Source organism: Bombus impatiens, unplaced genomic scaffold (assembly GCF_000188095.3).
Source record: "Bombus impatiens unplaced genomic scaffold, BIMP_2.2 scf_1200, whole genome shotgun sequence".
NCBI classification, from domain to species: Eukaryota; Metazoa; Arthropoda; class Insecta; order Hymenoptera; family Apidae; genus Bombus; species Bombus impatiens.
Window position 1 is genome coordinate 99,216 of NT_177619.1, and position 20,706 is coordinate 119,921.

General features: G+C 39.8%; 1 protein-coding gene across 2 annotated transcripts in view; it reads left to right on the top strand.

The window, feature by feature from the left end:
* The window catches only part of LOC100747466 (serine-rich adhesin for platelets-like), a 119,598-nt gene that overhangs the window by 89,742 nt on the left and 9,150 nt on the right, over positions 1 to 20,706 (top strand). The gene's annotated exons all lie outside the window — the stretch shown is intronic.

Consider the following 20,706-nt stretch of genomic DNA (forward strand, 5'->3'; position numbering starts at 1 on the left):
TAGCAGTAGCAAGAGACCTTTATTCAGCTTTTATAAGAAACGCGATGTACAAAGTACAAAGTACGGCGTTCAGATAATTATCTCTGATATTATATGTACATATATCCTTTTATAAATTAAATTTATGTTATAAAGCTGCTGTACACTGGGTCATTCAAAGTCTAGATAAACTATCTGAGATACGTTAAACAATACCGATATCCTATACTTTGTCGAAATTATGAGTCTTCGTATACACGTTTATATTTCCTGAATGTAATGATTACGGTATATTTGATTATTCTCAAAATTTTGCGTGATTAATCAACATTTCTTAAAAGTAGTAATGACATATATCTTTTGATAATTACGTTCACATTCTATCAATATCGTTTTATCGAATCATTTGAAGTTTAGAATCATCCAAGATCTCCTTAACGATAAGTGTCACATTATGTTTAAAGTTCACAAGAAGCACCCACGATATCTTTGGTAACAACTACACACACATAAATCTTCTCAAATTGTATTTCATTAATAAGATATAAAATTCGAGAGAATATAACGTGTTCCATATAAAAGAACAAGTGAAAGCAATCCAGTTTGTCTTTGCTAAATTTTCCTCTCTGTTTTTATTGTGTTCTCCATCCTGTGCCCAAACCACTGCAAGCGCGGTGCCGCCCTACAAATGGAAACGCAATCACTTCGAGCATCCAGTTAATTACCGATCGAACAATGTATCATTCCAAAATAATTCTAAACCACAGCGACATCGGAAGGTTATTCATTGCTGCCGCAGTCGTCCATTTTCAACCAACATTAATTAACGTTTTCGATGTATGCGAAACGCTTGCGTAAAAAGCAGCTATCGCCTATCAACCCTTGCGCGTTATTCCACGCTCCATTCGCATTGCGACATTTGAATTCTTAAAATGCCCCAAAATAACTGATACAAGTTTCGCAACTATAAAGATCAAAATCATAAAAAAATCGGGCGTAACTTGGTCGTGGAGAAGGGGAAGCTCGTCGTGTTCGTAACTTGCCGTAAATTCACAATTTTACGTATTTCCATTCCGCGAGATGCTGTCGTAACGACGAGCCCAATAAACCGAGAAAAGAGGGGAGAAGGAAGAAAAGCAGATAGAAGGAACCGTCAAACGTGAAAAAAGGAGAAAAAGGAAAACGAGTTTCTAGCCAATGCACGACAACACAGTACGCTAGCTAATGAAGCGTTAATAAACCCTTTTCATCGAGCTGAACAGTCTGTTTCTTTTTTTTCCGAAGAATAAAATCCAAACGGGCCGCTAAAAATCCACCTTTAAAATCCCTGCGTTTCCATCCATGGAAATACGCTGGATGCCCGATGAATGATCCATCCGCCTCGTGGCAGCATTGATACGTGTGGCGTGCGGGTGATGCAAATGCGAGGGATGTGGGCCGTGCACGGCTCCCAACTTTCGTGATAACGTGCTCGTAACGGTAAGGTGTAACTTTGAACGTAGTTGCTGCCGAACTATATACCCCCGCTGATTACCCTGCAACGTGTACAACGTGTATACGTATGGGACCGGGTATATAAGAGGGTTGGTCGGCCGTCTGACGAAGCGTAGACGCGCGCTCGTGAACGTATACACAACGTTGGGCCACGTCTTTTCCATGCGTGCATGCACGAGGCCGATTGCGCCAGTATGGGAAACAATATCACGTGGCAAACGGCTAACGAGGCTGCTGCGGCTACAGGAAGCACGATCTTACCGTCAGAATACAGCTTCCGTTTTGTAATTAGAGGGAGCACTAGGTATTCCAACAGAGAGATACGTTTGCGTGTGCTTCTCCAGCCGAGCGTGTACAGTTCGGGAGAGTGTGCGCCGATTAATTCCCAAGATAATTAAAACGGAAGCAGCTTACGCGATTATTTTTTCCACCTTTTTCTTTTATCGTTCGTTTGATTTACGAAGATACCACCGCAACGTGTACGGCTTGCTCCTCCTAGGTACCGCCCAGGCTTATGGCGGCTGTATAAATTTTACGTCGTTTTTAGTTTCGCACCGGCCACCGTTCAAACCTGTTCCCGTGGTCGTTCTGGAAATTTAGGATCCCCGGCGTGTTTCAACCGCTCTTTTTCTCCTTTTTATTCGATGAGTTTTCTCTTCCTCTTTGCTTTCATTTCGCTTTTCAGAAACGCGTCGAGGGTTTCATGGCTGTCGCGAATCATCGGAAGCAACAGTCTAGCGCGAGATATGTTTCTGGTGGTGCTTTCGAGAGGCACGTGTTTAATTTGGTTAAAGACAGTCCTGATGTTGTTTTCACGGCCTGGATTATCACATATAATATATTTACACTACGCAATGTTATATTTAAGTATTGTATTTAACACTGTCAACCTTTAACATCGTTTGAGTAGCGTCTTTCGTTTCTCTGATGAAGCCAACTGCAGTGTTGGCAAACTGTCGGAAATCTGTTTGATCCACAGCTCTGTTGCACTGCGTAACACCGTGCGATGTGAAAATATTACGTTAATGTGCTGAATGTTCTTAATAGAGAAAGTTAATAGGATTCTCTACTTTGTCTTATACTTTAGTTGCAATGATGTAACAGTCATTCATAGCTGGAAAAGAAGAAAAAGGTGGAATGGAGGAAACCACGATAGAAATATCTCGATATCGGAATTATCGAGTGAAATTCCGCCGGGAATTGATAGTTCGTGGGAACAGGATTTTATTCCCGCGTTAAAATCTCGAATTTCTCAATGCGCAGCCGCTAATTCCTCGATAAACACTCTCTATTTAGGACGACTATTAATATCGTTTCTCAGCGTTGCCTCGAAACTAAACGTGGCATTGATAGATCGACCACGATCTTTATCGTCGAAAGAAAGACGACCAAACGTGCAATTCTCGGGGGCCAACGTGTGACCCAGTATTTAAGCACACCCATTCACTCGCGACTTTCCTTCTTTTTCCCCTGCTTTTCTTCCCCTCCTTTTGCCTTTTAATGCTCAGGATGCTGAAGAACGAAAGAAAATTACGTGAGCAGACTGCAAATTGTGTAACTTATATTCGAGTCGTACAAAGAGAAACTGACGCGTGATGTACGAGCAACATTTCGTTGTCGAGCTCAGAAAATCATATATCTGGACTCCGGAGCCAGAGTATATCGAGTCATTGCACACTTTTCGAACTCTGGAGAGCAAATCAAAGTTGCAAAGACCTGGTAACAAAATATACAGGTCAAATATCATTTTTGCGCTATTACATCAAAAGCTAAACGACTCCGAACGAGCAAATTTTTGCCGTTTGAAAGGGTAAAAAATGTAATACGAGAAACATATTAAATATCATGTTTAAAAAAAAAGTAAATTTTATAACTCTGTCTCTGGGACTCGGATACGTAATATTCCCTTATTAAAATCACGAAACGCTCGGGATAAACAAAATTGCAAGCATCTCACCGACTACAACAATGCAAAGTTTATTTCAATATTATGCAACATACAACCATGGCATAAACTATCAGAAAAATTCCCCCTGGCTATTTACACGTGTAGATCTTCTCACGCGAAGAAAGCCTCCACACCCTCCCTAAGGGTTTGCGTTTTCACGACCTTAGGGGATCTCTCTAGTTACTTATTCACTTTAAACTCCATAGTGGAATCTTACGGAACACTAAGAAGGAACGTTCATCAGTATCAAGGAGGTTTTACCGGTTTTCTAAAATCACTTTTCCCTGCATACAATTGTTAATGTCCGGAGTTAACAGCGCGCGAGGAAACTGTATACCGTAGGGGGTAGTAAAAAGCGTTCGCGGATAGAAGAAAAATGATATATTTATGAGATACGGGGGTGGTCGTTTCCGCTTCATGCAAACGAGAAGGAAGGCGGGAAGTGTGTTTTTGAGAACACACTCGGCCCACCGCCACCGTTCGAGGAGTAATAACTGCCACGGTGAAAAGTAGGTCGTTCAGAGACGCGAAAGGGTCATAACATTTTATTTTTTGGCCGTGTAACGTCTATACTAAGGCGTTCGTCCGGTATTGCGTATTCCCCAGTCCTGGTCTCGCCCCATCCGATAAACTGGGTCGTTCGCCATTGTTCGATATTATTTATCGCGTCCATTAATTCTTCTCTTCTCGACCGACCTTCTAATTCTTTTCGACTGACCCCTACCTTTTCATGAAATCTCGATCAACTAAGTTTAAGAGAAGGTAGCCTAAACTGGCGACCTCCAATTATACGGGTTCTCTTCATTGGGAACTGCTTCTTGTCCCTGTTGATTTTTGCGATAAACTTTGTCTTTGGATTTTTAGCGTAATTGTTATTGAGACAGTTTATTTTGCACTTCGATCGTCGAGTTAATTTTGGATGTTATCCGTATTTTTTCATTTAACTGCCGGGTTAATTTTCCAATTGAGCGATATGCGATTGTATTGTATGCTCTAAGTATTTTAATTGTTTGTTTTAGTTATTTAAATGCTCTGACTGTTGGTTAATTTTGAAAATGAATGACATGAGAGGAAAACGTTACATTGTAAAAAATATCCGTTGATTTCCAAAAGATATTAATAATCTTGGAATAGTTTTAGATGAAGTTTCTTTTTACGTATTTTTCTTCGTTTCGTTGATAAATGCCATTTTTGGATTCATATAAATGAGAATAGTGTTTTTATTATTAGTCAACTTTACTTAGCAAAAATTTACATGCTCAATTTATCAGTATGATAAAAAGAATCCCATAAAATATAGCATTCGCGGCTCACACTAAATCTAAAAGAACCCCATTTCACAAACTCGAAGTCGTTCGTCACGTTCATTACCTTTGAAAAGAATCCCACGTCCCTCCAATCAATTTAGAATCCCCAACAACCCTCGCGTGCGATCTCACCCCTAGCTTCCTTAAAGAAGAAACTTCGTTCCTGTTGAAGCAATGCCCCATCGATATTTTTATTCGACCCCATATTACCTCATCTACGCATCTATAGGTATGTTCTGGTCGTTCGCATGAAAAATTCCTGCTGAAGGATGTACAGTTCTGTGCAAATGTTTTGGATCATCTACCCACTCGCCAAATATAAGACGAAGGAATATAAAGCGATGAAATATAAAACGAAGGAATAAAACCATATCTAACAGTAAAATAGAAACAAAAGATAATGGTAACACATTTGCGGTCTTCCGGGTTCCAATCGTATTTTTATCAGTAGATCTGTGTTACGTTTTATTCCAATATTTCGTGAACATTCTAGTTCGCTTCTTCGTAGCAGACCTGAAAAGTTTGTCAGATTATATCATCCGATCATCGTGAAAGTTTAAAATTCGAAACGACAGTGATAATCAGTAGACATTCATTTATAAGAAATTTGAACATTCCGTGTAAAATTGCACAGAATGTACATAATACGAGAAAGTATAAAGTACATTGTTCTCTATGATGTTTAAATAAATAAACTATAATACTCAAGTACATAACAATTTTCTACCGTAGTTCTACTCCTTCGATTATATTCTCAAAAATACAAATTCCCATAAAAATCCACAGTCTAGCGATTAGAAAGTGGATTTGTATGCGTTTACGCAAAGTCTGAATAGATGGTATATATTACTAAAATGATCGCTAAAAGTGAATAAAATTCAAAGTATCGAAATCGGCTGATGTTCCAATCGATTCGATGTCGTCAGTCCCCCTGCGTGTAGAAGCGACGTGAATTTATCGCGGTCCGTGCAGAGGAGACGAGAATCGGGAAAGCAATCGGCTAGCAAAGGCGAATGTTCGCCATGGGCGTGTCGCTTATTATACTTTCTTATTATTTATCGACTCTCATAAATACGGACTCCGATGGTGGCTGCTACCGGGATGAGATTTATGGTGGTCTTGAATTAGCGTCACCTAGCTTGGTATTTTTCATCGGCATATTAATTCGGACACGCTTATCCTCGACGCGACGCGTCCTACGGAATGAAGCCAGGAATCCATTAGCGTTGATCGTCCCTCTTGAACCCGATTCTAGCCGCGCTCCCGACCAAAACGTCGAGATAACACGAAAGGAAGTCGGGTCGATGATTACCCCGTGCTTTCAGCCAGCTCTTTCGCCCGTGATAACTGCTTCACGATTATAATGATGTTATTTGCAGGGCATCGAAGGATGCGATGGGTCGATGATATCGTTGGGATCCTCCTGTATTTTAGTATTTTTCACACAATAGGGTTGTAGTTGTGGTTTTCGATGTTGGGCTTTCTCGGAGTTGCGAACGAGTGGAGTTGTGCGATCTTCCTAATTTATCTGTCTGAGAAATGTCTGCAGGATTCGTAACTGTTCTAGGAGCCTTTATTTTTACAATCGCTCATTTTTTTTTTTAGTGGACAGAAAGATTTTTAATATTATGAGGGAAGATGTAGTATAAAATTGATACGCGAAATCGCAGGCATTTAAGAAATTGAAGAAGATTTGGGACGAGACTTGACGTTAATCGAAATCCGCTGATGCTTTTTAGACACTCGGTCGTCTAAATGAAGTGTCAATTCGTGTAAATCTGCAGTGAAAGGTTTTCTATTTTAGGAAGATGCATAAAGTAACGAATTACTTCCATTTTAAAAGACATATGGTAGAAATAATTCATCTAGATAAATGTTAAACACCTCCTAATCGATTCATCTTCGATAATCTTTCATTTCTGATCTTTTGAAAATACATCCTGACAATAAAGAGCAGTCACTTTCGTGTCACTATTAACCGTAAAAACACGCCCGATAAAACATACATAGAAATCTTCAGTCTAGCCTGTGTATCCATGAGCGTTTATTCGTGAAACGACGTTAAAATTCACGCGCGAAGTTCCGATCGAACGCCGAATGAAATATCCTTCGTTGGACGTTCGGTATTCGCCGAATCCCGAGCCAGTTTTGAATCCCAAGCTAGAGAGAGAGAGAGAGAGAGAGAGAGATAGACGAGCTGTTATTTCATTGTTTTTAGTGTGGAAAATCGACTATCGAGGTCCGAAAATTCGATCGTTCCATCGGGAATCCCATTCATCGTCGCTTCAAAATGATGACCGTAGAAACAAGTCTTCGCGCCACTCGTACACTCGTCGTTCCAATCTTTTGCAATTTGTTTCTTGAAGATTCGACTGTTCTTCTCGAATTGATCGACCGATTCTTCTTCGAAACTCGGTACATCGCTAATGGCGGCTATTTAACCGGCAGACGGCACGTTCTATCGGTTATTCCGCAACTTGGGTCATTTCGCGATGCTGGCGAATGAAATGGTGCCTAGAGCATTGATTTAATACGAGCCAGCTATTATGTGCACATCGGCCACGGAGGAAGCGCGGAATAAATTTATCAGCCGGGAATTATCCTCGTCCGAATTTGTATTCGCTGGTATTTTCCTGCGCGGTGAAATACGACGGTCGACGATGTCTTATGTCATCGCTCGAACGTGGCCTTTGATATTAGGTTGATGCATGCGGCGTGTCGTTTCCTCGGATGAAACTTTAGTAGCACGTACGAAATATCATAAATAGACTGCGGACTTTTATGCATTTATGGGGAACGTGAAAGCGCAAATTTGCTGAGAACCGCGCGCAATATGAGAAAATATACAGTTGGGTGACACAAATAAATGGATGAGTGGTGGAAATCGGTATCAATAAAATTTAATCCAAGTCGTTTTAGTGTCATACACGTAAGTTTCATTTATTATATGTTCTTATAGCACGTTGATTATTTAGCAAATAATTGAAAGTAATAATCACATTTTTGCGCAAATAAGCCGTATCTAACGAAATCTCATCGATTCCATCTGTTTCCACTACCTGTTCATTTATATTCGACGACCGTATAAAATATCCAAAGTATAGTGGTATCGTGATACTTGGCAGGTAAAACAATTTTCTACCGTCTATGTTTTTTTAATCATATTGCAAAGAATTGAATTTGCATAAAGATCTGCACGCTAATCATAAAAATTCTGCAGAATGCAAAGAGTTGGAAAGAGAAAGGCTAGTAAATCAATATTTCTGCGATAGTTTCAAAGAACTCGGTTTGTTACACTCAGCGTGCGCCCTCCTGCATATACAATGCAGCAGCAGATAGAACGGGCAAGTGAAAAGTAGCTGACAAAAGGCCAGAAAGGGGGCGATCGGTGGAAATCCATTTTCTCGATAATTCCCTTTCGATCTCTTGCTGCAATTTAATCCCGCAACAAAAAGTTTCTCCGAGTCACGCGACGAGAAAAAGAGTTGGCTTCTCTTTTGTTCTGTACGTAAACGTCTCGCTAGCTCAAAGAATGCTTCATCGAAGAGAATACAATTAAGAGGAGCAACGAAACAATACGACGAACTAGTGCTTCGAAATGGAAGGGGAAAAAAGAAGGACGACGGAAGGAAGAAGATTGATAAGGAGAGGAGAGAACGGTGGAAATGTCTTTTCATTACTCGACTGATTGCACGAGCAAATAGAGCAAATAAAGCAAATGTGGACGAGGCGAGGGTAAGATAGAGGAGAGTAGTTTCCACGCTAACAGTACGTCGTAAATGCACTGCATGCATTCTGCATATCGGTTTGCTTCGAAGAGCAACCGCAGTTAATGGCGACAACCTCCGTATAGCGATATCTTGGAAGACGAGAACAGTCGCGTTTTATGGAACTGTCTTTGGCGTACGCATTCGCAATCGCGAACTAAGTTAGAACGGTTCGCCGTTACACACGCTTCGACTCTCTTCGAGGAAGTTCCTTTTCTCCCTGCAAGTAGAACTTTAGACATGTTGCAACTTTCCTGGTGTGTAACTTTGAGATGGTTTTGTCTGTGGATGAAAAATTTTGGTACCATCTAATCCGTATTGTGCGAGTTGGGAAAAGTTTGTTAGTTTAAGTTTTGTTCCTCGGCGATCTTCTCGGCTGGATTGCAGCGAGGTTTTGATTTGTGAGAAGATAGAAGTGATAGATTGGTAGATTGGTAAATATTACTTATTGTTAGGTAGTAGATTCGTAGATGGCTAAATGATACTTATAGTTAGATAGTAGATTGATATCATTCTTTAAAAGGGACAAACAGAAATTTAGATTTCTTGTGGATTGGGTGAAAGTGTTTTTTACTCTGAGTAGAATGAGTGAGATATTTATTTGGCAAAATTGGTAGAGTGGTGCCATATTCTTTAAATAAGTGGAAAAGTAGAAGTTTAGATTTCTCGTGAATTGGAAGGCAGAGTCTTTTATTGGGTTGCCCGGAAACTTTGTTGCGATTTTTAAAGAATTTGGTCGACATGAAGGATCATATTGAATTTTCGCCGAAAAACCTGACAGATTTTTCAAGGATGGATTATTCAAGTTGCGTGAAAGATGAAGAAAAGTTGTGGAACAAAATGGCATTTATGTAATTCAGTAAATGTACATCGAATCGAAATGTAAATCAGAACGAACTTTTCAGGCGACCCAATAATTTGGGGAATTTTATTTGATAGAATTGGTAGACTGGTGTTATCCTTTAAAGAGGGAGGAAAGTAGAAATTTAGTTTCCTTGTGAACTGGAAAAAAAAGTCTTTTACTTTGGAGATTGTTATTTCGCGAAGTTGGTAAATTGATACTATTCTTTGAGCAGGGAGGAAAGCACAAATTTAGATTTCTTGTGAATTGGATAAGAAAGTCTCTTTGGAGGTTTGGAGATTACTATTTGGTAAAATTAGTAGATTGATACTATTCTTTAAATAGGAAAGAAAGTAGAAATTTACACTTCCTGCGAATTAGAAAAGAAAGTCTTTTAGTTTGCACATTATTATTTCTCAAAATTGCCACATCAGTATTATTCTTTAAATAGGGAGGAAAGTAAAAATTAAAATCCCTTGCGAATCGGAAAAGAGCCTTCTGGTTAAGCATATGCTTTAATTCAATGTTTAAAAGGTCAATCTCCAATTCCTCGTCGAATTCGTCGATCTAACAGAACGACGACATTCATATTCCTTTACACAAAAAACAAACCACAGGAGAAAAGGATATCGTCGTGGAAGCAGGGCTAAGGTTACCCCATGGATAGTCGATAGCCAGATACGACTTGGAATTTATAGCGTGTCGACGTTTGTTCTTGTAAAAACTGTCCCCGTACTCTTTTACCTATCGTTTCTATCCCTGGGATTCGTCGTTACTTCTGCTTCGCCCTGCTTGCACGACCGGCGTTCCGCAATTTTACGAGGGAATTTACGCGATTTCCAATACAAAACTCGTTCCGGTTTTATCGTGCCGCTGTTCCAACACTGTGTGGCCGTAGTGTCCCTGTCGTGAAGGAAATCTGTTCGTTCATCCCCCTTTTCACCCCTTTTCACCAGGTGTTCGCTCGTGGTAGATCAGTTGACGATGGCAAAATTACATTCCGTGATTTTGAAATTTCTCTTAGGCCATCCACACGCCAGTGGTATGAATATTTGCAATGCAAAATTACTGGAAAATGAAGACACCTGCTGCATTCGGCCGATTCTGGATATATTACGAAAGTTCCTAGCTGAAATTCATCTTCGATCATCTGGCCTGTTGAATCCTGTCATTCTGACCATTTTATTTAACGTTCTATTCGTTCGGAAAAATAGAGATTCTTTTATGTTTCATTTTTCTCTTTATCATGAATATAATATTAAAATATGTGTGTCTCCGCGAAAGCTTCTTTGGTACTTGCAGCAAGTAGAAGCGCTTTCTTATCAGGTTCTGTACGTATCATCTTTGTACTATCAAATTTTTGTATTCACGTGAAAATAATGACGTCGTCTATAGACTACGGAAAATGTGAAGATCCACAGAATGTACATAATATGCAAAGATATACAAATAAAGTCAGAGTTTTGCATTATATTATATTATTTATTTACTTATTTATTATATTCTTTAGTAGAAAAAACTTCTTTTACTTAGATTCCATCTTTCTAATTACATTTACAAAAATATGAATTTGCATACAGAAATATCCGCAGCCTAGTCACGTATCAATCGTTTGAGTGTACACATTGGTGAGATATTTCAATCGAGAGTTGTCGATTTGTCGATAGTTAGTTGCGACGTAGCTTTTCCTTGTGTGAGAACCATTCAACGGTTTTTGAATGTTGCCGATACAAAGTTCGTTCTATTGGCATCCTTTCGTTCGTCGTTTCGTGGTCTCATAGGATTGCCGTCGGGGCTTCAAGGCCACGACTAGTAGAAAATCCATTTGACACGACTTTCCGGCAATAAATCCGGCGAACGTGTTTCCGATCGCGCGAGAGACGCGCGGAAACACTTGGCCACCATCGAATCGCACGCTACACACTCTGAAAACGATCCTCCGTCAACGTTCGAAATCCGATTTCTCATTTTATCTGCGCGCCGTTAAAGTTTGATACGCTCGCTAGGCCATCGGCCGCACCCTGAATGATTCAGCCTGTTGACTTTTTAATTTTCACCGAGGAGTTTCAGCTTCTCGCTTGTCGCTCGTCCAAGATTAATCGATCCGCGACGTGGTTAATTGATCGAGGGCGAAAAAGAGAGAGGTTTATTTATGATGATAAATAGTCCTCCGTTTATTGTTATTATGTATTTTCATTGTGTTTACGGAGGTATTGTTGCGTCGTAAATTATTGGCTCATATCGTGAATTATAGCAGAGAATTGTGTTATAGTGTCGAAAGGTATTTGTTTAGTCTTACAATGTACACTTCATAATATTTTATGGAAGCTTTATAGATTTATAACTAGACTGTGTATATACATTATTATATCTATATATTATATATCGTATGCAGAATGTATAAAATATTCAAAGCGTGATGTTGCCTATAATGTATCTCTATAATAGGTTTCACCCCTTGCATTCCATATTTCCACGTGTATCTTTAATCTCGATTTCTTTGGTATAAGTTGTACACTTGAGTCATCGATGCTTCTGTTATAGTTCTGCTTCTAGTACATTGACTTTCGACATTAAAGTTTCCAAGTTGTCCTATTAAAATTCGAAACGATATCGAATACGGCCGTCTACCTATCTACGATAAATCTCAACGTGGGATGCACACGGAAAATTGAGGTTTCGCCGGAGAAAGAATCGACAAGTCAGAAGCTGACAGGGCCATGTCATCGGAAATAAAATTATCTGTTTGGAAGGTTCCTCGACCCGAGGATAGGAAAAACAGAATGGATGAAACATTGTTCGAGCAATTACGGCGATTTAACCCAGAACGAAGTAAATCTGGCAGTTCATGACTGCTATTAACCTGCTTCCAAAAAGAGCACCGCGGTGAAGAATTCAAACTTATTCGAACGAGAAAGCAAGTTTTAAAGGAGCAGCCGCGTATTCATCACTCTCTCTCTCTCCACTGAAACGTATGCGTCTCTTATCGCTGCAGCTCTCTCTCTCTCTCTCTTTCTTCTAGTGGAAAACTGGAGGAATGCGGAAATAGTGACTCGAGAATATAGGACGAAGGGAAAAGATCTCTTGGAAGTAGGAAGAAGGCAACCTTACGGATGAAATACAGGAAGGGGAGGCGATTGCCAAGAAATAGGGCCGTTTTAGCGTCGTCCACCGAGCGGCCTCGTTCCATGCATAACAAAGGAACGTCGTACGGCACAGGGATAATCTTTCCACGAGGACTACTAGGACACTTCAACTCTCTGTCGTTGCAAACCTACGGGGTATCCGGGAGTATCTCGTAAATTTCACCGATGGAACAACCCTGCCCTGAACCGACGACGACGCTCGCGACGACGCGACGGCGCGACGCTCTAACTTTCAACGAAGTAGCCTCGTATTCGTTATTTAACAGTTTATTATCACGACAAATTTTTGGGTGATCCTTTAAACTTTCCGTTCATAAGACTTTTGCGAAGCTGTGAATAATACCAATGATCAGATTGAGGATTTTCGTAAATCTACTTAATGGAAGAGGTAGAATCTGTCAGAAATAGAAATATTGTCATTTCATCTTTTAGATATTTAAGAAGTAGATTACTTTGGGCGTGTTTGCTTATTGTAGCACGTTTAAATCCCTTCACAAGCAAAGATTAAACCTATCAACTGCACTTTTGTATTTCTACTTTATCCCTGTGCTGCCTCTCAAAGAAATTATATCTCATTATATAATATTAGAAAGTTCACGTAAAACACAAACGACGACACTGGACGATTAAAATCAAACCATACAGCCACAACACAAAATTCTCAAATTCTCAGTGACAGAAAAATAAAAGGCAAAAAAAAAAGAGGGATTGACGAAAGTCCCCTGTTGGTATCTCGTTACACGGGGATTACGGGCGTTCGTTGTGAAAGGGTTAGAGCTACGTCTACTTTTTATCTTCCCATCGAGCTCGTTACCCACAGAGCGTGGGAACCCCGTGAACCGTGCAACAAAACCAGGGAAAAGGAAGCGACCTCGGACGTATCGGCCGCACAATCGATACGTGCCAATAACCACAACGACGACGCCCCCTCTCTCTCCGTAATTTGCCGTCTCTTATTTCCGGCCTCATTAACTCGCCTCTCACCGAGGCGAAACGGATATATATTGTCGGCGGAGATTTTCAGAAAATTGGACCGATGTTTTCTCTCCGGTGTTCCGTGCGCTGGATACGTTACAATGGCGCGACGCTTCCTACGCCAGCGAGTAGTATAACGCGATGAATAGAGCCGACACCCTTGCATACGGTTATACACAATGCCTCGTCTGCCCGTACAACGTCCCCTTGCAACGCTCGAAACTGATGTTTGCCGATGAAATTAGTTGGCGAACAGTTAGTTAATTTCTCGCGATCGAAATTCGCCCCGGAAAAGTAATTTAAGCGAGAGCCTCTGGAGGAAATTAACCGGTTGCCGGAAACCGATCCTATCGGCAGCAGAAGTTGCGCGGAAGGGTCACGAATGCTGCTTTATTTTGTGGATGTTTCATAAGCAGCCTGTGGATTTTTATACGCGGGATTTTTATATGGGAAACTTGAGGAGACAAGAATGCAGAGAACGCACGTGACGCGTGGAAACTGTAGAAAGTATTCGAAACATAGTGCTTGTTATTAGGTTGCGGATTTTTATGAATTTGGAGGAAATGTAAAAGCGCAAAGGCGTGCATAACATGCAAAAGTATAGGGAATATACAGAGTTCAGTACCTATTGTAATATCTAATAACTAAAACAAATTTCTGCTTGGGTTCCATTGCTTTAGTTGCATTTACGAAAATACGAATAGAGATAAATACCACCCAGTTTTATCTTTTTCGTAAAATTCATACCCTTAATTACTTTTCCACGGATTCTCATCTCCAGGATATTAAGTGTCGTTCCGTGTCCCATACCCAATGCATCTATTCACGTTAGAAATGTTGTTTCCCATAAATATGATGACAAGAATCGTTTTGTTAAGAATTGTTGTCCATTGAATCCATTTCTCTTCCTTCAAATTATCCTTCTTCGATAACGTTCAATTCTTATGGGTCAACGTATAAAACGAGAAATAATTTCCTTTATAGTCGGTAAGATAGAATACTTGTCAGCCATCGATGGCGATAATAATAAATCGCGAGGATCGATTGAACGATGTCCATTCAGCTGACTGGGGAAGGTTCAAAAGCTGTTGGAGGATCAGAGAAACGTCATGGTCTAGCAGGATCTCGCGATCAATCAAGGAAATCGTATTCGAGCAGTCTAATAGCCGGTCGATTCCTTCGAGATTGCTATTAATTCGTTCAACGAACCGAGTTGCATCCTTTACGAGCGTCTATCCTCTTGGTCGGTTGGCACGGGCGCGCCAGCTGAGTGCTGGCTTGATTCCAAATCGAATCCATTTAAATACTTGACCTTCTTGCCCTCTGCCGCCTTTTAATTCCCGATTTTATGAGCTCCTTCGGCCGTTAAAAGCCCTTGGTGAAAAGCTATTAATGCACGACGTGCGTATTTTACGAAAAGAGATTGTTTCTTGAGCTCTTAATAGACATCTTCGTCTACTTTACAGCTCGTTTCCGCTGACTTTTATGGTGTAATTTGCCAGATCGTGGATTTATATGCATTTATGCGAAATTTAAATGTGTAGAGTTGCACGTGATGTGCAAAAATATGTGAAACACCCAAAGGGGAACATTATCTAAAATTTGTACGATGCAAAGTTGTAACTTTTTTCGCTGCAAAATCGTCGATCTTTGAATCGTAAGTTCGTGAAAAAAGATCGTACAATGATTTGTGTAAGCTCGTTTTAAAGGAAGTCTACTTTCTCATCCTTGAATTGAATTTCCTCGAACATTCTTTCACGTTCAGAGACGAGACTGGAAACTAAAGATGATCTTTTTATCCCTTTACTTCTCCAAAGTAACAACAGCTCAGAGATCGACAATTTTTCAGTCAATGATTAATTATCCTTTAATTCTGTTGCGGAATAATTAGAGAACGAAACAAACGTATATTTAGGTTCTACCTTTTTCGTTATTTGCGTATATAATTTACAAGCCTGATCGAGACTAAATGACCAATAAATTGCGAGATTTACAAATCTGGCTTGCGGAATCGCTCACATTCTGCGTGAAATTATAGAAAAAATAGTAACACGAATATCATAAACGAGAAAACTAATTTGGTTTTAGTGCACATAATTCATGAGATTTTCATGATACAGGCGAATATATATTCCTTGTACTATGTACGAGTTCCTAAATGAAACGATAATTCTTAAAGATTTTCATGTTTTAAGGATTATGCGTTTTAACGATTTATGACTACAGATTTATATATTTTGACATTCTTCACGAGTGCTTTGAGATTTTATTCCCTGCGTAACAATAACAACGGGAAAATCCGTAATGCAACTTTAAAGTCAACAATTGATAGGTTGAAAATCTGAAACGGGACACCCGTATTTTTGAATATAACGTAGAATTTCAGCTTCACGACATATCGAAATGCTGTATTAAACGCATTAATAACTGATCACGAAGGGAGTGAGAGAAAGAGAGACCGCCCCATCGATCTGTACGATTTATTTATAACACTAATATTTGAACTTGCTTCGCTCGTGTATTCCACGTTATTTCTCTGTCTTTTGGCGAGTATCTGATCGCGTTATTTCGAAACCATTCCCACTGATTGTCGAGGTGAACGATCGTTTTATTACGAGGTAAATCCTCGCATTATATCCAATCACCGGGTATCCAGTGAAATTCTATTTTCAAACGACATCGCGACATAGAGAATCGCTTCTTTCCGTTCCTCTGACAAGCCAATTCAATCGTAAATCGGCTCTCAAATTCTTTCTAAACGTGACACACACGCTAATCTTTCGCTATTTAAGGGATTATTCTATCGTACAATAATTTACGAAATCATCGATTCGTAGACTGTAGATTTTTCATCCTATCAGTTCCTGCAACGCAGACTTTGATATGGGAAATTTTGTTAATTTCTATCTTTACCGAAGCACCATTTTTCTCCTTATATATTTCTACTAAATCAAATTTTGACTCGGAGGAATCGGTTGGCTACTGTAAAAATGGAAACACCAGCTCGATTCATGTTGTTATTCAACGGTTCGATTTATTCCTAATAATCAGACCGTGGATTTTTCTGCATTCATGAGAAATTTACAGCTACTGAAACATAGAACAGAATGTTTAATAGATGCTAAGAATTTTTTATTCGAGTTCCAATTTTCCAGTTATATTTGTCCAAATATGAATTTCCATAAATGACCGCATTTGCATAAATATTAATAACATTCTGCTAAAACGTCAAACGCCCTATTTATCCAAAACTGTCGTGAAAGAATGCTGGCCAGGTGTCTAAACCGAACCCTGTCGACCCTCATTTCTGGCAACGAGTCGTTGACAGCTTATTGTTAGCTGAAGCCATTTACTTTCGTCACGTCAACGTGTAAGCTCGCTTCTTTCGTTGCTCGTGACACGGAGCCTGGCGTTATTTTCGAATCCACCTGCTGGTGGTCCTGTTTCATCCTAAAAACCTGATATAGCCATGGAAAATAAGGGTATCCGACTCCACTCCATTTTTCCTGTCCTCTAAAGATTCCTTGGTCCTTGGTGGATAGGTTCTTCGTTCATTGTTACCCGGTTTCTTTATTCTAGCAGATAGGTTTTTGCGTTGTTTGCGAGAGTTAAGTTCCAGCGGGACGGGTGTCTCTTGATGGAACTTTGATCGTGATGGAAAATCGAAGGAAGTTCTTGCGAACCTCGTGAGAGAGTGTTCGTCGTCGCAAAGTACGGGAAGATTGATTTTTCTCAGGAAAATTGGCACCTCTGTTGCGAAATTTGTAGCAGCAGTTTACTCATTTTTACTATGAGAAATATTTAAGCAGAACGATCAAAGAGTTACAGTTTCTGGTATTTTTGTACCTAAAATACCTGGTTTCGTGCGTTATATAAACTGTCAAAGATGAAGGTTTTAAGACTTTAAGAATTTATCAGTCACAAAAATTTACATATACTAGTCCAAAGTAATATATATTATTTGTATCAATATAATTATTGTTACAAGTATCGATATAATTGTATCAAGTGACAGAGATAGAAAAATAAAGAAAGAAAAAATGTTTGTCTACAAACTGAAACGATTAGAATGAATTAGTAAAGAATTAGTCGGTCGAAAATTAGTTAGGAATCAGGAGTCGACGATTGAGAAGATAGCGATTTTTCTTTCTTTCTTAAATATCGTGTCGCTCTATTGGTTAACAAAAGTGGTATACTCGTGGAAGAAAATAGTTAAACGTACAACAAAATACAGTCGCATAGACTCTGCTTCGACTCACCCGCTTATAGCAAACAGACAATCTGCTGTTGCTAAAACAGGTCAATGGAGAGACAATAGAGAGTAGGAAAGATCACGTAAAGAGGAGAAATAAATAGATGTTCGAAAATCGATTGGAAAATTGTTTAGGTACTTTTCAGATTACGTTTCGATATAGTTAATTAAAATTATCGTTCATCTTTAAACGCTCGAAATGATCGTTTCGAGTCACTTACGCTCGATTACGAATTAATTAAAAACACGTGTAACTCAACTATTATCCAATATCGGAAGCTGTAGATACTCGGAAAACGTTTGCCAGGGCAAATCTGTCGTCAATTGTTGCTCGACGATCGAACACGAATTTCGCGCGATCTGTCCATCGTCGCGTCGTTGGAGCATTTAATGGTTTTACATTCTAAAACCTTCGCGCTGAAAAGTAGACGTAATCACTATTGTTCTATTACAAACGCGATTTGTACCATTAGAAACGGCGGCTGATTTCGAATCGCCGCTAAATCCTTTAATCGACCGCACGAGGTTTCACGACTAGGTTCGTGATAATGCACGTGAACACGCTCGTGGCATGATTCTCCGTAATACGAAATTCGTGTATTTTCCACAGGTATTTCTCTGAACATAATGATCAGCAGCTGTTTACCTATCTTTTAACGCGGTAATTTACTCTTTTACTCTTTTGATTATTGGACCAAATTTCGTATCTAGGACGCAATCTACTTGCGACTTACCGTTTTTCTGCGTCTCCGTTCTTTGTTCTTTTCTAAAAATGCGTTCACGAGTTGGAAGAAATATAATCAGAAAGTAACGGAATTAGTCTTTGCAAATAAAATATTTCTAGTTGCGGAGCTATTTAATTAAATAAGTAATTAAGTACTTAAGTAAGTAGTAAAAGAATTAAAAAATTTCCAAGCGCACTTTACAGGTCGTATCCTACTGTAGCGACAGTTATCCTTAGAACCAAATTCTCCAAGCGCTTAATAGACCCATAAACCTGGTTCTTAAACAAACATCAAGACAGACGATGTAGAATCGTAAAAATGATCGGAGTGGAAAGTTACGATGCATCGTTGGCAAACGTCGTCGTGTTTCTTGGTCGGCGAGGAGCGATGATTTCGCGAGACTAAAACACGAAATGAAACCGAGCTCCGCTCGTTTGCCCGTTATTCTCGTCGACGCAGTTACCCGGAAAATTTGCATCTTTTTCTGCTCGTCCTTCCTCGAGGCGCGGTTCTTTTCATCGTCGAAGGAACGACTTGGCCGGGGAAAGTAGCGAAGAGATAGCACGGTGGCAAATTTCCTGGCTACTCTTATCGCGAACAGTACTCTACGTTCGTTCGTTCGTTCGTCGTTTGCAACGGACCAACCAAGATGACGTCGTTTTCTTTCGCGGACGAACCTTAAATTCGCCTGTCTTCTCTTTTTACCGAAGACAAATGCTTTTTGTTGTTTGCTTCTACCTTTTCCATGTATTTCCAGAGCAACCTTGGGATCCTAATTCTTCTGTTCTCCTGTAATTACGGGTTCGCTGATCTACCTGATCTGAAGCAATCCTTTAAGAAGAGGTTGTTGTCGATCGCGATAAGACGTAGCTTTTTTTAGAAATATGATATACGAGGCAGTGATGGAATCTTCGTTGTTCGGTTAGTTACACGTTGTAAATAATGTAGATAGGTTCGTATTTGTTTAATTCTCTTCCTCAATATTCTCTTCTATTTGTACCTTAAATTCTTGCATCGTGTTCGTGGATTTCTATTTGTTTGATTTCTAAGAAATATCTGCCTATACAGTGAAGTAAATAAATAAAAGTATTTATTTATTTGAAGCATATCAATTACTTATATTATATCGATTTATCCCAGTCAGACTTCTTACGTTTCATACGACACGCTATAAGTCTGCAAACCTATCCGAAGCAATTCATCATCAATACAGACGAACGAATTTTTCAACACAGGATTCGTGAAATTGTATCCAGCTAAAAGACTAACTACGATCAGATATTTCTTAATTCTCGCTGTTAATAAAACTTTCGCTGATAATCTCTGATAAAATTTCCCTTTCAAAATACATAAACCATCGTGAGTCGATCGTAGAAGGAACCGATACCGGCAGGTTCGAACGCTTGACAAACGTATGTACAAAGCGTACAGATCCATGGAGAATGTTTTCCCTTGGCCGTCGACAGATAACTTCGCAGGTTTTACGAAGAAATTCTTGGAAATCGTGAGGCCGATCGTGGAATACCCAGGGCCGATTCTCCGTGGAAGGAGATTTGACAAATGGTTTTATCCGGTAGTTGACGCCTCAGTTGACGCGCGTACGTGCACGTGACATGTGTCGCGTGTGTCGTCTCGTGTGACCCCGGCCCCCAATGGGAACCTGAGAATATGTCATTCCTCGACGTTGGTGAAATGGATGGTGCGGCTTGACGCACCCTCCATGCTGAAATTTCGGACGGCGAACGAGGAGAGACGGTTGATCGCGTTGCCGATTTGACAGTCTTTCGTGCACGTTTCTCGTCCGGCGAAATAATGCGTCGACAACCCGATTACGGGTTGAATGAACATCGATCTAGATTCAATCCGAAGGCAATTTCTTCTCGAATAACGTTGCAGCAAATAGCCGGCTGAACGATAACTTTGCCACCCTGCCAATCGGCTTTGAATCCGCGTGCAATTTTTAGTGATTCGATTTTCGTCCCTTTGTTATTAACTTGGACAGAATTTTACGAGCTAAAGTCAATTCTGTGGCCTTTGTTTCGAGCCGAGCGGATAAGTTTGACAGTTGAGCTTTGAATAGGCGTAGAACTTTCGATTTTCCTACTTTTCTATTTGCTTAGTGGCGATTCTGGCCGGAGATGTAAATTTTTCGCCTTCGATAATTAGCGAGTTCAACGATAAAAAGATAACTCTGAATGGTAGCATATTTAACGAGCGATTAACGATTATTATCTTTCATAATAAGAAAAGATGGATTTTTGTTCATACATAC